Below are 17744 nucleotides of genomic sequence, written 5' to 3' on the forward strand. Positions count from 1 at the left end.
CCTGACTTCTAATAGCATGAACTTTTCTGTTTTAGAATAATTTGAATTTTCAGGGAAGTTGCAAAGATAGTACAAAGACAGTACAGGAGAGTTCCCACATATCTTTCACCTAGCTTTAATAATGTAAAATTGTTAGGATTTTACATCATTATGATACATTTGTCAAATATAAGAACCTCACACTGATACATGAAACTCTTTTAACCAAACAATAGGCTTTATATGGATTTCACCACTTTTTCTACTGATGTTTTCTTTCTGTTCCAGGGTCCAATCTGGAATACCACACTGCATTTACTTGTCATATCTCCCTAGTCTTTTTTGGTCTGTGACAATGTCTCAGTCTTTTCTTACTTTTCATGACCTTTCTTGGAACGTTTGCATTATACTTTCATGTCCTGAAGATCATTTGCTTTTTTTTTCATAATTACACTGGAGTTATAGATTTTTTGAAATAATACCACAAGGGCAAAGGGCACTTCTTGTCACATCATTTTAGGGAGTACATGATATCCACATGACATCACTGATATTAACCTTCATCACTTGGTTTAGGTAATGTTTCATGTTTCTCTATTGCAAAGTGATTTTTTTTTCCTTACTTTAGCCCACCCTGAACTTAACAATTTTGTTTTCTTCCATGAATAATACTTTTGTTATTATAGCTCAAACTTCATTGCCAAATTTTAGATCACATAAATTTTCTTCTATATTTTATCCTAAAATCTTGACAGTTTGCTATATTATATCTAGCCCTTTGATTTATTTTTAGTTACTTTTGTATAAGTTGTGAGAGATGTCTCCAGGTTCATTTATTAACACATTGTGATGTTCCAGTGCTATCTGTTGCTAAGACTATCTTTTCTCCATTGATTACCTTTGTCTTGGTTGACAATATTTTTGTTGGTTTATTTCTAGACTGTTTATCTCATTCCACTGATTTGTGTCTGTCATTTTGACAATACTATACTGTGTTGATTACAGTAAACTTTGAAATAGTTCATTTTATGTGTCAAATTTGACTGAGTCAGGGGAAAACCCTGCTATCTGGTTAAACATTATTTCTGGCTGTGTTTGTGAGGGTGTTTCTGGATGAGATTAGCCTTTGAATAGGTGATCCTAGTAAAGTAAACTGCCTTTCCCAATGTGGATGGCATTATGCCACCTGATATTCAGGGTCTGAATAGAAGAAAAGGCAGAGGAAGGGGGAATTTGGGCCTTTTATTCTGCCTCACTGCTTGAACTGGGACATCTCATTTGGTCTCCTGCCCTTGAACTGGGATTTACATAATCAGTTCCTCTGGTTCTCAGGCCTTCAGATTCAGACTGAATCATATCACCAGCTTTCCTGGGTCTCCAACTTGCAGATGACAGATCATGGGACTCCCCACCTCCATAAATGCATGAGCCAATTCAGTCTATGTCCTTGAGAACTGCCCCACTGCAGATTAAGGCTTTTTTCCACTAGGTGAAATAAAGAAGTTTGTTAGGCAGATTTCCCTTCATCCAGTGCCCTCTCCTCTAAGTTACAACACACTGGCTACACCTAAGTGCAGGGGTGGGAATGGGGTTATAGTCCTGCTGTTTGCTGAGAAGAGAACTGTATTGGGAAAGCCCTAGAAGTGTTTGATACATACATAAACAAGGCATGGTTTTTGCACATAATTTCACGTTACATTTTTCCCAGAAAAAAAGGAATGTATGGGCATCATATAATTGTACTAGGTGGAGTCATTCTTCCTGCTTATCAAAGGTAAACAGAGTTACCCCTATACCAAGACGTCAGGGAGAAGTACTTTTGGAACACAAGGAATTCTCTGGGAGTCTTTACTACTCTCAAGCCCAGTGAAAAAGTTAATGAAAAACTATAGTACCTTCATATAAGCAGGACCACTAATTACCAGGCTCATTTAGGAATTTACCTTACCAAGTAAAACATAAGAGCAGCTGAGCTGCTGACTGAAGGCAAATGGAGCATGGAATAAGAGTGGTAAAGAATGCTACAAATACTGTCATGTATCCATTGACAAAAGGAGCTATAATGCCTTTAGGTATTTTCACACTTGCTCTGTTATGTAAATGTGTGTGTGTGTGTGTCTGTGTGTGTCTGTGTATGTGTGTGATTGTTTATTTTTTTCCTTCTTTCCCACTAAGATGTATTAATACTGGTTAACACTATAAGTTAAGCTTATAAGATAGGATATCAAAAAATGATTGTGACTGAGCTGAAAAGAACATTACTCAGAGATGGATACAGTAAATTTCAGATGTTTGTATTCTACCTTGGAGCTACAGACAATAAAAAAGTAAAAGCATATATACTTTGTCAGATACTGATAAGTGCTATGGAAAAAAATAAAGAAGGAAACAGGGATAGGGTGGGATTAGGTATGGTAGCAGTTCTAACCTTGGTGCTAAAATCTATCAGTATTCTGTTCAGCGATCCATTGTCTTCTACCTGGCCATATCCGCCTGGGAAAGGTGGGCCACATTACTAGCTTCATGGGGTGAATTCTGACTCGTCCACACCAGTCATGTGGTCCCTTCTCCTGTAGCTGATTACCTTAGGCACCACCTGAGACTAGGCCAAGTTTTGGCAAATGAGACATGAGGGAGAGTTTTCTGGAAAGGCATTCCTTGGTCTCCAAGAGAAACACCCTGTTTCTTCCTGCTTTAACTTGTGTCTACATGGACACCTGAAACTGTGACCAGCATGAGGGTAAAGCCTGCTGTGAAGGAGAGCAGAGGCAAGAAGACTGAGGGCAGTGGAGCCAGAGCTCTGATAACCCTGCACCGGACCCTTTCTGCCTTTGATGTTCTGTTTGGGAGATAAGAAATTTATATAGTGTTTAAATTTGTTGAGTCAGGGTTTTCTGTACCTGCTGTCAAAAACATGCTGAATAATTCAGAAAGTTTAAAAAACTATTACTCGACATTTTCCCCCAAGTTTTTCTGAGGAAAGAGAGTGCTTGGTAGGCAGGATAACCCTGGAAAGTGGCCATGGGGCTGAGGCGGGTTTTGGAGAAATGCAGACACTGTTGTCTGATGTGAGTTTCACCTGATGAGGGATCAGGATCTTCTTTCATATAATTTGGGAAAGCAGATGTTGGCCCCTTTAGATTTGTTAGCTGACATTTAGCATTCAAAACTGTCTCATGATTCATAGAAGTGTTGTAAGATATTATGCAGATTTTAGCACAGCATTTGACCATTCAATCAGATTTTTCTAAAGACTTTTTAGGTAAAAACAGAATCTATATCTCTAATTTATGTCTTAAGAATGAACCCCAGCTAGGCGCGGTGGCTCACGCCTGTAATGCCAGCACTTTGGGAGGCTAAGGCGGGTGGATCACAAGGTCGGGAGTTCGAGACCAGCCTGGCCAACATGGTGAAACCCCATCTCTACTAAAAATAGAAAAATTAGCTGGGCATGCTGGTGGGCACCTGTAATCTCATTTGCTAGGGAGACTGAGGCAGGAGAATTGTTTGAACCTGGGAGGTGGGGGTTGCAGTGAGCCGAGACTGCACAACTGCAGTCCAGCCTGGGGGACAGGGTGAGGCAATGTCTTAAAAAAAAATGAACCCCTCTCTGTCTTCCTCTCTGAATGGTTGAGTCTGAAATCCAGTGGATTTGGCTAAGCAAAGTAGATGTCTGTATATATATGGGGGAGGGATGTTTAGTGACAGTTGCCTGGAGTGGAGTGAAGAAACCTAAGCAAAGTGAGAGAGAGGCAACAGTGGAGGCCCAGTGAGATAATTGCAGCTTGAATAGGGTGAAGAAGCTGTCTTCAAAGGGGGACAAGAGGACAGCCCTGTGTTAATGTTGGAGTCTGACTGGAGTGAAGAGATTATTCATGTGACAGATAGGCCCATAGCACAGGCATTGGCACTTAAGCAGGGTGAAGAGAGCATCCACGTAGAGGTGGTAGCTACAAGATGATGGTCATACACAATCAAGATTGGTCCAATAATTAATATAACAAGGATTATTAGAGTTGCCCAGAAATGTTGTCAATAGACTGTGGCCATCAATGATTAAATAGCATAAAAAATATCTCAGGGAGAGAAGGCAAAAACTCAGGACTCTACTACATACAGAAACCTGTTCTTAACATCCTACAGAGAATAATGATAGGCCAAGAAATATTTTATTGCCCATTGAGTTTACAGTCTCCGATCCCCAAATTGTTTCTGAGTGGAGTTAGTTGGATTATAAGAAGACCTCCTTATTCATAAGCCTGAGTTGGCCTAGAGAGGGAGCAGAATTGGTTTAATGATTCCACTCCAGACTTTCCTGGAATTTTTCAGTTCTTCCTGTTCTCCATGCCCTGTTATCACTGTTGCCTGACTGGAAAAATAACAAGTGGCAAGAGAGATGCCTTGCCTTTTTCCTAGAAGTCCAGACTTACTTCTCAAGTCACTGAGCTTCTGTTAGTGCAGATATTGCAATGACGCTTCCACGTGTATGTGGTCAGGACATTTAATGGATCAGCTGCTCAGAGCACTCCTCCAAAGTGGTACTTCCGTTTTTCCAAATTTGGGGCCTGAGGTGAGCACCTCCCCAGAGGTATTCATAAGAATGTTGAAGTTGTAGGGCTGATGCTCCTTCAGAGGCTGTCAAAGAGAAGCTTGGAGTCATATTACATTTTGGATTCCAGTTTCTACATAACTATAAAATAAATTCTGCATCCTTAGATTAAATCAACATAATTGAAATTAAGCGTGGTTCAGATGAAAGAGTAAGCTTATGAGTTTGCTAAACCATTACTTGCAAATGCAGGAAATGAACAAGACATGCAGTCTATGTATTCCAGTTGGTTGTTGGTTTGATAAGCGATTCACAGGCAGTAGATCAACAGGCAGGAAAATATAGTATTTAATATGACTACAACACTTATTTTGGAAACTTAGATGGCTCTTCGAAAATCTTCTTTTCCAACTAAAATTACTGATATTCATATTATTGAAAAATGACAACCTCTGTGCCATCTGAGATTTGTTGATTCAGCATTTCTAAAAATAGTTCTTAGAATAAAATACGAGTACTTAGCTTGACACTTAGCCATTGACACTGTCCGCATAGTCTATTTAAATGTGTGCTTTCAGAACGCTGCTAAACACCTTGCTTTCAACACCTCATTCACTTTCAGCACCTCATTCCTCACCCATGACCCCACCTGCTCTCATTTCTGCAAAAAAAACAACAGAAATTAGAGCAGTTGGGGTCATGAGTGAGGAAATCACTCACTTCTAATGATCATTTTGTTGCTAGGGGTTAAAAATGCCTCTACTATTGCCCTAGAGATTTCCTCCAAATCACTGACACCTACTCTACAAGCTTTGAGCCTGGTGCTTTAGATATTTTGTCAATAGATAGTGTGAATATATCAAGACTGCCACTAGACAAAGGAAGTTCTAAAACACTATCAGTTTTGTCCGTGGATTTCAATAATCCATGAGCAAAAATGTGATATAACACATGACTTAGAATCAATTAAATATTGGTATTTTAGGACATCCTCTTAAGTGCATCCCAGAATTTCACACAAATTGTACTACAGGAGAGAAACATGTCTGTTCACACATAATTCAAAGGAACAAATAAAAAAAAAAACCTTTGAGACATTTTTGTGATTTAGACTGTGTATTATCTTTGCAGTCATATCAAACTAAAGTTCTTGAAGCTGAATTTCTCAGAGAACAGGTGTAAGTCATTCATGAGAAAAGCATATTATTAATATTATTTCTCTGTTCTTTGACCACAGAATAAGTTGAGGAAGATGATTGAATAAAGTAAGTAGAAGTGGGCCTATAGACAAGTCAGTTTTGTAAGAACGAAAGGAAAGTAAGGTTCAAATCTAAAGAATTGGTAGAGAAACTAGTATACATATTTATTAAATCAATGCATGTAAGAGAAGCAAAGACATTAAATGATTGAGCAATCATTTGATAATGTGAGCTTCTTAAAAGACTAAATGAAAGAAATACCACCTTTTTCAGTGAAGAATAAATCACAAGTGTGTTAAATGTGAGATTATTAACATAAATAAAATGTATAAAACATGTGCAGCAGAGAAAGTTTTTAGAAACTTTTCTGACAATATTACCCAATAAGAAATATAGTATTATCGTGCAACTCAGGACATACTCAGAAACACAAACACATATAAATAAAATGGAATATTTACAAAACAGTTACCTTTGCCTTAGTTTACCTTATTACATATCTCATTTAAAAAAAATACTGTTCATATTAATTCAAATTGATTTCACTAGTGAGTCATAATTAGTGCTTCAGAAAACTCTGGTTTTATGGTCATAGCTAGTCAGAGCCCTCCAAATTACCAAAGGTTCCTACAAGCTTGGCCAATGGGAGATCTCTACCTCTCTCAGCTGGGACGATATGTTCAAGAATTAGGGAAGTGACCAGAGCTGAGCCAGTAAGAGTCCTTCATGAGACTCTCTGATCTGGAGGCTGAACCCAAATACCTCTTCTTCTCTTACAGTAAAGATATGAGGATGAGACTCCAGACTGCCAGGCAAAGGGCTTTTCTCTCTTAGAAAAGATTAACTGAAGGAAAGTGATGGGCAAGAAAACAGCAGAAATTAGAGCAGTTGAGGTCATGGGTGAGGAAAGAGTAGAGAAAGAAAATAAAAGAAAGGAGACAGAATGAGAGAGAGAAAAAGAAGGGAAACGAAGGGAGAGGGAAGGAAAGGGGGAGGAAGAGAACGGGATTAAAATCTTGAATTCTAGACCATGAGATCTCTGGAGCTGTTCTTGCTGCATCCATTGTTCTTTCTGTTCGGTGAGCTCCCTTACCCAGTTGCTTTCTTTCCTGAAGTTGGTTCAGTGTGGCTTTCTGCCTGAGGCATCGTATATGCCTGACATATGTAAGCCACAACTTTAACTTGATACAATGAAAACCCCAATTCCAGCATGATAGCCAATAAAATAAACCTGACCCTTCATCCTGACCCATCATCGCACTTCACTTTATGAAGAAGTTAACCTTGTTCTTAATCTTAGTTTGTCATCAGAAAATATATGAAGAATAAGGGCTAGGTAAAGAGGAAGCTTGAAATCCAGTAAAAGAATGGATTTTTTCTCTTTGTCCAAAGAACAAAAACAATTAAAAACAAGCTTATGGTTGCTTTACTTTGAATGATGGTGTTCCTTTCAAAATTCACGTTAAACTTAATCCTCATGGTGGTGGTATTGAGAAGTGGGACCTTTTGGGAAATGATTAGGTAATGAGAGCTCCACCCACATAAATAGGATTAGGTGTCCTTACAAAAGGGTTTGAGGGAGTGAGTTTGGCCCTCTTGCCCTTCCATGTAAGGACACAGTGTTTTTCCCCTTTGGAGAATACAGCAACAAAGCACTATCTTGGAAGCAGAGACCTGGCCTTCACCAGACACCAGTCTTGCCAGCACCTTGATCTTGGACTTCAGCCTCCAGAACTGTGATAAATAAATTTATTTTTTTCATAAATTATATAGTCTGTGATATTTCATTACTGCAGCATGAAATGATCTAAGACAATGGTTAAAGATAGGCATGGCTAGTATTACTGAAGAGGAGATTGGAGGCATATCAAAGCATTACTGACTTCATCTTCATAGGCCCACTTCTCCTATATTTACCTTTGCTGCTATGAATCTATTTGAGGGCAGTAAGATGGATTCTTTCCCTTCAAGTCTTTTTTATTATTATTTTATAATTTTTCCAGAATTGGTCATGACTGCTACTTCCAAGGTCATCCTACACAATAGAAATATAAGTAATTGACTATTATATTTCCTATCCTGAATTACATTCAGCTACATTGTCAAGTCAAAACCAACTCTTATTACACAATGTCCATCGTGTATCAGCCTACTTTAAAAAACGTCATGCCAAGAACTCAAGAGAATTAAACATATTTTTTTCTAGTTACATGTACCCATCTAATGTCCTTCTTTATTTGACATTAAAATTAAAATTTCCTCAATGAATTTCTTTTCCCTCTTGTCACTCTGCATAAAGCCAAGATGCACAAAAGGCCATAGCTGCAGTGGCAGGTAAACTAGAAAACACATGTTTATTGGGACTGGGAGACAAGATGGATTTTCTCTGTTAGCCCATATTGAGAGTGCGTAAATACCAGTTTGTACTTGCTTTGTTTTAGGATTCAAATGTACAATATGTACATGACCTGGAAAGCCATGAAACGAACATAAAAATAGTTAGTTTGGTGATACTTAGCAGAATCAAACAGAAATAATCTCAAAGGCGTTAATCGCTAAATTCCTAGCCATTATAGTTCCCTCAAACAAACTTCCACTTACTATTTTCTCACCATCAGAAATTACAAAGCATATGTGGAAACAATCTACCATGAGTTAAGGAAATTCAAATAGCCATCCTCAAATTTTCAGATAAATGAACATAAGAAGAAATAATGGAAATGATGACTATAATAGCAAAAAGAGTGAATAACAATAGACCAAACAGTTATGTATAAGAAATGTACAGAAATCAGATATTACCGTCATTGAAGAAAAGCAAAACCTTAACATGTGAGTTAAGTAGTAAATTAGAATAGCTGAACTCGTGAACTGGAAACACTGGTTTAGACAGCTCAAAAGTAAGGCAGTGATAAAATGATGACATCAAGGATCGAAGCTCGCTCTACTTTTTGAGTCCACCAATGATTCGTACACAGATATTTTCTTCCCTTCTCTTGAGGATATTTCCCTTCTTCATTAATATCAAAATTGTTCACGTGGTTTAACTTGACTACTGTAATTTGAGCCAACATGATGTGTCATTTCCAGTCAAAAACTTTTTCAATGCTCTCTCTTTTCTGTCATGAGACTTATTATGTTCTAGATGGAAGCTGTCCTATCAACCCAGTGCTATTGTGAAGATGATGTGGAACAGAGCAACAGCTGTCCATTGCATATGTAGAATGAAGGAGGTTCTTTTAAACTATTGAGATTTGGGGGATTATTTGCTACTGCAACATAACCTATCCTGTTCTGACTGATTAAAAAAAAAAATTAGTACTAGAAGTCAAATGCTACCATAAGAGAAACAAACAAATGAACAAACAAAAGTCCAAATGCGTGTAGTGTTGGCTTCAGGACTTACCAGGAGGCAAAGGAAAACACATTTTAGAGGTTAGAAGCATAACTTTGAAATACATTAAACTTTTGCCTAAAGCAATTTGGCAAGCTGATAATATATCTAATGAGCTTCTTGCTTTGGGTGAAGTGGTTGAGATATTGAATGTTAGTAGTGTGCCTTTGTTACTATTGGTTGCATTTGACAATGTTCTCCAAAAATATATGAGGCCCCAAAATAATTGGCCCGTTTCAGAATATCTAGAGTTTTAGGTTTGAAAGAAAAAAACTTCATCTCAGTTGAGAAATGACTTAAGAAACAAAAAACTTGTTAAAAGTCATTCTCATAAGAGGAACTAAAGTCAAAACAATGGGGGAACCATGTTCAACCATGTTCATGTTTGTTGTTCAAACCTCTGAATTAAGATAGTGTCTAGTAAATACTTTTGGTTCAACAAAATGGCTCAGAAAAATGAGACAAAGAACATGGATTTCTCATGGGAATCTGATAGGCTTGAAGTGCCCAAAATTAAGTTGAGAGAAAGATTTGAAGAGAGAAGAGCACATCTTCAAATTAATTGGGAGAGGAGGGGTGGCAAGTAAAGTTAGCATGCAAAGTTGGTTGTAAGCAAGGCAATGAAAAGAGCCTTGAGAGTTGTACAAATCAACCTGGACTAAAGGAGATCGTAACTTCAGGACTCAAAAATGTATTGGTATACCCTGGTATACCAATTTTTACATTTTATTTATTTTGCATTTTTTTGGCAGAAGATGGACTGTGAAAGATGCTCAGTTCCTAGAGAGGGGCATATCCAATGTCCTCTTCAAATGTGGCCAAAAGGAGTAATGGAAAAGAAAATATTTCCCAGAAGGTGGAGCCAAAGGCCATGGAAAACAACGAGCTGTTCTGAGGGTGTAGAACTACGGACTAAACAAGGAATTAATCAGTACACCTCCAGTGTAGAAAAACTTTGCAATATCTGCCCTGAATGATGTCATAATTTCCTCCAACAAGTGAGTATTGTCTGTTTCCTACTTTTGTAGCTATCCTATTCCTGTTCCACTGTTGTACATGCGGTTGTGCGGTAGAGTAGAGGTGGGGCAGACTTGTCATTGTATTGGTTTCAGAACAAAAGGACCCCAATCCAGACTTATGCAGAGATTATCATGAGATCCTGCACTTCAATGCTGATGCTGTGACTGGATAGGACTTTTGGGTTTTCTTTCTTGGAGTGGGAGAGGGGCACCCATTGAATATATTTCGTGTGTGGAAAGGAGCATGAACTGAATATTTGTGATCAGAAGTTTGGATTGTGATGAATTGTATTTTTAATTACAAATATCTCTGCTCTTCCTTTTGGGATGGTGATACTTTCCTATGCAACTGGCATGAGGCATATATATATGACTTACTTTGGCCAATAAAATGTGAACATAATAAATAATTGTTAATAATAAATTATTAACACAACCAATATATTATTAAAAAATGATAGTTAACACATTAACTAGAACTAACTAGAACTCTAATTTTAAAAACAAAGGTAGTTCTGAAACTCTCTTTGTGAAACACTGTTAGTCCGTTAAACATCCTTCCTTTATAAATTACCCAGTCTCAAGTATGTGTTTATTAGCAGCATGAGAACAGACTAATACAGGGGCCTTCACTAAATCATGTGGTGAACTGAGACCATTTTTGGCCACATAGTAGGTTTTTTGAAACACAAACATACAAACGTGCTATCCCACATTAGGAAAAATCAGAAGCAAAATAGACCTACTTTTTAATATTTAAGGTAGAAAGGAGAAAAGTTTTACTAAGTCAATTATATAGGATCCTGAACAATTCACAAAGAGGTAATACAAAGAGATATCCATCAGAAATATGAATACATTAAGAGGTAGCTATTAACAGAAAATGTTGATGGCTATGAACAGAGCCTTTGTCTTATGCTCTTTGAATCCTCAACAGCAGCTTATTTGGATAGAGCTGGTAATGGCCTTGATGTCCTCAGATATAGCATGCTGAGTCAATTCCCTGGGTAGGAGCAGGTGCACAGATCATTAGCTCTCTCTGGAGGCGATAGTGCAGTATCTGTTACAATGAGCCTAGAGGGAGTCTTGTCCTACTGTGTGCTTGACGATATCCTTGATAAAATAGTTCTCAATACATGTTGCCTTGGATGAAACGCCCATGTTGAAGCACACTTGTTTCAAGACCTTGTTAAAGTAGATGGAGTAGTTCTCTGTAGGGCATCTCTCATGCTAATCTTCTGAGTTTTGGTAAAAGTTTCTTAGAGTTGTTTTTGGAGATAGCAAACAAATGTTCTTAAAGTCATTTATGGTGATAGCAAACTACTTAAAGGAAGAGCCAGGCATAGTAGATTCAGCCTCCCACTGCTTAGAGATAAAAAGACTGTCAGATGGTACCAAGTAGGAAGTATTTATAGTTGCCATATTCAAAGAAAGCGTAGGGACAACCCAATGTCTGATTGGACGAAAATAATGCATGTAAATGAGTTGATCAAATTCCACTCTGATTTTATAGCGTTCATATTTGGCATGAACCACTCAGAAAGCAACACTAGACAGCCTAGTACCCAAGTGTGGCCTGTACCAAGAGTACTTTGAAAAGATTCTTCCTACAGCACCTAAATTTTGTAGGTTTCAGCTTCAACTACTTGAGAGAAACTAACCTCCTTAACCTAAGTCTATAAGAAATGACACTGGTCAAGTTTGGGTCATAAATCCAGCCACCTACAATCAACTGCTGTCAGAAGCTGCCTTTTTGAGTCAACCCTAGCTTGAGCAGGAATTATCTGACCTGGAAAAGAAAAGTGATCCTGGAAAACATAGCACTTAGATTGAGGGACCAATGTCTCCAGGACTGATTCAAAATCTTAGTAAATTGGAAAAATTATTTTAAAAATTATGGAGAAGGAGTTGGACTAGCAAATTAGGAAACAGATTAAACCAAGATACCATAAGAGGTTGAGAACATTATGAAGATAATACTTAAACTTCAGAGCATGAAATGATATTTAAAGACTTCAATGAAAAAGCAAAGCAACAGAGGCTGTCACTTCATAAGTGGTACATTAGAGCATATGCACAAAGTACTCTATAATCTTGAAAACAAACCACTAAAGAAAACAAACCACATAAGAAAACATGTTAAAGCTGAGAGAAATTTAAAATTTCTCCCCCACCCCCTGCTGTGTTAATGTACTAGTGGATTGGGTGATTCACAATCCATGAATTATTAACACAACCAAAAAATTATTAGCAAGAAGAATACATTAACTAGAACTCTAATTTTAAAAACCAAGGTAGTTCTGAAACTGTCTTTGGTATATGATGTTGAAGTCTGATAAAAGGAACTCACTGGCAGCTAGTGTACTTGGTGTTAGCCAATAGTGTGCTTGGCCAGCTCCCCAGGCAGCAAAAAGCATTTGGCCTTTTGAACTGCCTGGAGGTAATGGTCAATCATCTGTTACAATGGGTCAGGTGGGAGGCCTTACCAGTGATCCACTCAAGGATGCCATTGCAAAAGGAATTTATGATTCACATGGCCTTGGATCAGATGTCAGTGTATCTGTTTCAACATCTTACAAGATTACTAGATTATTCACTTGGATTCTCCCAGCAACTGAACTTCCATTTCTCTCGTCTTTCTTGATCTTAACCCTGGTATCTTGTTGGAAAATATTCTGATGCGATGGAGCTTCCAAGTTTGCTATAAGGAGGCAGGCCATCTATGGAACAGAAAATCTCACAGGCCAAATGAAGATGATAGATATGCATGGTTGGTTAAACAAATTTAAAATCTGCTGCAAGAAGCAAGGGAAAAAGTTAGCGTAATTTTACGTACTTAGTATAGGGAGCAAGCAAGATGGGAGGACCATAGTGCTGACTCTGGGAGTACAGAATGTGCAAACATCCTGTCTTTCTCTGCCACATTAACTTTCCCAGCTAATGGTGCGATTACAAGGACTACCACTGAGATTCCAACAAGGGAGCCCACAGACAGAAAGTACCATAGGAGAGGATAATGTCACACACTTGCTCTGTGAGAAAGACATGCTAAACAGCTATGGGTTTTATTTATTTCTTTTTTTAAATTGACAGATAAATCTTATATATATTTATGGTGTACAACATGATGTTTTGATATATGTATACACTGTAGAACAGCTAAATCAAGATAATTATCCATTACCTCACATATATATCTTTTTGTGGTGAGAACATTTAAAATCTACTCTCATAGCAATTTTCAAGTATACAATCATTGTGTTAATTACAGTCACCATGTTTTACAATAGATCTCCTGAACCAAACTTATTCCTCCTGTCTAACTAAAATTTTATATGCTTTGACCAACATTTCCCCAACCCGTAACATTTGGTAATCTCTGTTCTCCTCTCTGCTTCTATAAGTTTGATATACTTAGATTCCATATACAAGTGAGATTATGTGTTTGTATTTTTGTGCCTGCTTTTTTTTTTTTGCTTACCCTAATGTTCCTTAGGTTCTCCCATGTTTTCACCAATAGCATGACTTCCTTGTTGTTAAAGGCTGAATAGTAGTGTGTTTCTTGAACAGAGAACACATGGTGGCAGAAGGGGTGTCCTCAGTAGGTGGCTGAATCAAGGCCTTGAAAATACTGGGTGCTCGTATAACCTTCGGTGTACCCTGGATATTTAGTGTTAGCTGTATATTTAGTATATTGTAAGTATCTTGTGCCCAGGTGTCTTGTTTATTTCAGGCCTCACGAACATAGGTATCTCTTTGTCCTCCCATTTCTCAACCTATGTATGATATACTTATTAATTTCCATGAATACATAACATATGACTTTCATACATTCACATCCAATTCATTTACTTGCCCTCTATAGAAGAAATAAATATTCTCAAATTATACAAAAAATGCATATTACACATGGCTTTCTTGGAGCCCTTTCTAGAGATTGTAGAACACTTCAAAACTTCAGGCACATCAAAATCTGTTTCTAGCTTCCTTGAAAAGGGAAAAAGTGTCTACAGGTGATAAGGAAAATCCTGCAGATATTTGTATTCAAAGAAAGTCTGGAAAAAGTCTGATTGCATACAAAATAGTGGAAAAAGGCATGTAAAAGTATCTGCAGTTCTGCTTTGCTTGAATGAGGCACCTTCCAGAGAAGTTAGCCATTAAGGGGTGTGTGTGTGTGTGTGTGTAAGGGATATAGTCTTTTTGGTTTGGCATTAGAGGGCACTACTTCGCAGGGGACACCTGGTTGTGGGAAGCAGGGCGGCGAGGCTCGTGCTGAAGTCCCAGACTTGGTCTTCCCTGGCTGAGGCTCCAGCGCTGTCCGCTCCGGAAGGGAAACTATGCCGAGCGGGTCAGGGCCAGAGCGCAGGTGTACCTGGCAGCCGTGCTGGAGTACCTGACCGCCAAGATCCTGTAGCTTGCTGGCAACCCGGCCCTCGACAACAAGAAGACCCGCACCATCCTGCGCCACTTGCATCTGGCCATTCGCAACGACGAGGAGCTTAATAAGCTGCTGGGCAAAGTCACCATCTCCCAGGGACGTGTCCTGCCCAACATCCAGGGCTTGCTGCTGCCCCAGAAGACCAAGAGCCACCACAAGGCCAAGGGCAAGTAACGTCTCCAGATAATAAAGCCCAGCAGAGTAGATGACCTACTTTTCGAGGGGAAAGAAAAAGTAAAACCAAAAGCCAGCCACGAGTTCAAGTAAAAGTACAGGCAGATAATGCCCAAGAGTATTTCAATAAAGTCTCTCCATTCTTTCATTCATTACCTTCATACTCTTGATACTCTCCACTTTGTTTTCTTTACCAACATTATGTCACACTGGTTTCCTGAAAGCTGAGTTTAGCACTGGATTTCCATGCAAGCTGTATTAGGTTGGTGCAAAAGTAATCGCATTAAAAGTAATGGCAAAAACCACGATTACTTTTGCACCAAACTAATAATTTTGTGAAAGACATTTTTATGTGATATCCAGAAAAGCACTTATAAAGCAGTTTTGTTCATGTAGGCTGTTTTATTTGCCATCAAGTTATAATGAATTTGTCAACTGATGATTAATTTCTTCAAGCCTAAGGGACGTGCTTAACTGCTTTTTATTTGGCATGTTCAGATTGTATTTGGCCTTTAGATATTTTAATATAGGGAGGTATGTATGTGCCAGTTGGTTTAAGGTTTCACTCTGTGGGCTGTCAACTTCCCCAAGAGGTCTCATTCCAGGGAGGTCAGCCAAGCTGATGTAAAAGAGGGTTACAGGCCAAAGGACGCTCCTGCAATGCCCTCTATCAGCCACATTTTTGCCAAAGCTGGACTCTGCAGAGTCCAGATTTGGAGAGTTCAGTAAGGTCTGTAACCTGTAGTTTTATGGAGGGTACCCTAGGCTTCATTTCTAGATAAGCCTGTGTCCAAAGCATTGGTTTAGATTGATTTCCTTTTGCCTGATACTAACTCTAAGGGTAACAAAATCCTCTCTTTGGAATGGTGTTGCATTCACTAGGAATGAACATTTGGCACAATGTGATGGTTAGATGGTTTCATAAATATCTGTACATATGGCAGATTTTAGTCTAAAATTTACTTTTATTAAACCTAACTATAGATCACCTTAAGCTTCTTTGATGGCTACCATCGTCTAACAACTAGAAGCTTACGTCAGTTCCCAGACTGGACTGTGGAATACAGTTTGACCTAGAGTAAAGAAAGAAGCATGCATACAAAACACAACCTTTGACTTTGGAGTCCAGAGGAGAAATAGATGTATCTGCCCAATAAACCCACAGGGTAATGAAAAGTGAAGCAATTACATGGTTGAACAATTATTTTCTAGGCCGTCCTTTTTGAAAGGCCAAGCAAAAGCATTTATGTCTCAGAAGCAGAGGTGTTATTAATAGAAATAAAATACATAAAACGTGCAGTAAGGAGAGAATTTTAACCCTTTTGGAGTATGACAGACCTAGAGTAAAAAATATACATTTTTAAAATGTGCTGCAATACTAATATATAGGCTTAATATGTAAATATATGTGTTGCAGAATCAAAAGTTTCACAAAAAATCCTGACTCTTACTAAGTGGGATGCACTCTGATCTGTTCCATTCTATTCTAGCCTCATCCATTTTGTTTAAAAAACCATGCCGGCTAAATTGATAAGAGGTGCTAAATTGATAAGAGTAATGACTGTAGGCTGAAAAACATTGGGATGATGGGAGTGATCAATCAGACAACTTGGCACTGCACCCACAAGGCTGCAACAATTGGTTCAAATGGTAATAAAGTACTCTGGGCTGGGCCAGTAAGAGCCTTTCCTAGGTTTTGAACACAGTTGCTTTCTCTTCTCTTTTATGGATGGGATGAATGAGACTCCAAAACTGCCAACAGACTTGTCTGTTGCCTCTTGGAGAAGATTTAAGAGAAGGGAGAAAGTGCAAAAGAACAACTGAAATAAGAGTTCGAAAGGTCTTCATTTATTTTGGGGCAGTGGTCCCTGGAACTGTGCTTGTTCCAGCTGCTCATTCTTATCTTCTGTGACCTACCTGAGTCTCCATCTTTTCTTTTTCTCTTTCTTTCTCTTCCAAAGCCATTTCAGTTGGACTTCTATCACTTGTAAGCACAGGTGTCTGACAAATAGAAGCCAAAACTGAGTACAATAAAAACTAAACCTTGCAATTCAAAGGCCAATAAATAGGTTTGGCCCTTAATCCTGTCTTGTAACAACATTGACATGATCTTGCTCCTCATTCTGATTTAGCACCAAGAGAAAAATAAGAGTCTGAGTGGGAGAGGGAGGAATCAAAAGGAACTGAGCCAAATTAAGAGCTTTTGGTATAAATGTTGGAAGCTGAGAAAAGCCATGTCAAGCCGCAGCAAACTCCCCTTCATAAAGGTGGCAGAGGGAAAAAATAAAATAAAAAAGAAGAGAATAAGAGAGAAATTACCTTTTTCATTTTTCTCCAAGTTAATATTTGCAATCTAGCTACACTTTTAAGTGACTGACGTGGTTACTAGGAGCTAAGAAACAAAAATGTTTCAGATGAGAACATGGACCCCCTAGATTCAAAATGCCAGCACCTCACACACCTATCCTGGCAGCACAACCAACATTCACCCTCATCTGCTAAGACAATTTCTCAGAATCATAAAGTTCATTAACCTGCACTTCAGTAGTAAATAACATTTAAGTTTTGGAAATGTATTCTTCTATTCGGCAATTCAACACCATCACTTGTAATAAAAACCAATAGCCAAGTACAACTCAACAACTTCAAGACAGAGCACCAAAGTTAACAGAAAAGCTAGAACCCCTCTCCAAACTAGAGGAATGTTAGGTTAGTATAAATATTTAACATAAATAAATGAATAATATCAGAAATATATGCTGACATACTTTAAAAATTAGATGTGTGAAAAAGATTTTCTTAGAAATGACAAATATCCTTAGAATTAGGGAAGAAGGAAAGAAATAAGAAAGGAAGGGAAGAAGGAAGGAAAGAATAAGAAAAAAATGAAGTAGGGAAGAAGGAAGGAAAGGAGAGAAGAAGGGAAGGAAGGTAGGCAGGTGATCTCAGGAATTTGGAAGAAAATTGATACAGCTCAAATTCACAGTAATGC

General features: G+C 38.2%; 1 pseudogene; it reads left to right on the forward strand.

Moving 5' to 3' along the window:
• The first annotated feature begins 12603 nt into the window (after positions 1 to 12603).
• On the forward strand, positions 12604 to 15052 carry LOC112426768 (histone H2A type 1-like; annotated as a pseudogene).
• Positions 15053 to 17744: the final 2692 nt, after the last annotated feature.

The sequence above is a fragment of the Macaca nemestrina genome, chromosome 5 (assembly GCF_043159975.1).
Source record: "Macaca nemestrina isolate mMacNem1 chromosome 5, mMacNem.hap1, whole genome shotgun sequence".
NCBI classification, from domain to species: domain Eukaryota; kingdom Metazoa; phylum Chordata; class Mammalia; order Primates; family Cercopithecidae; genus Macaca; species Macaca nemestrina.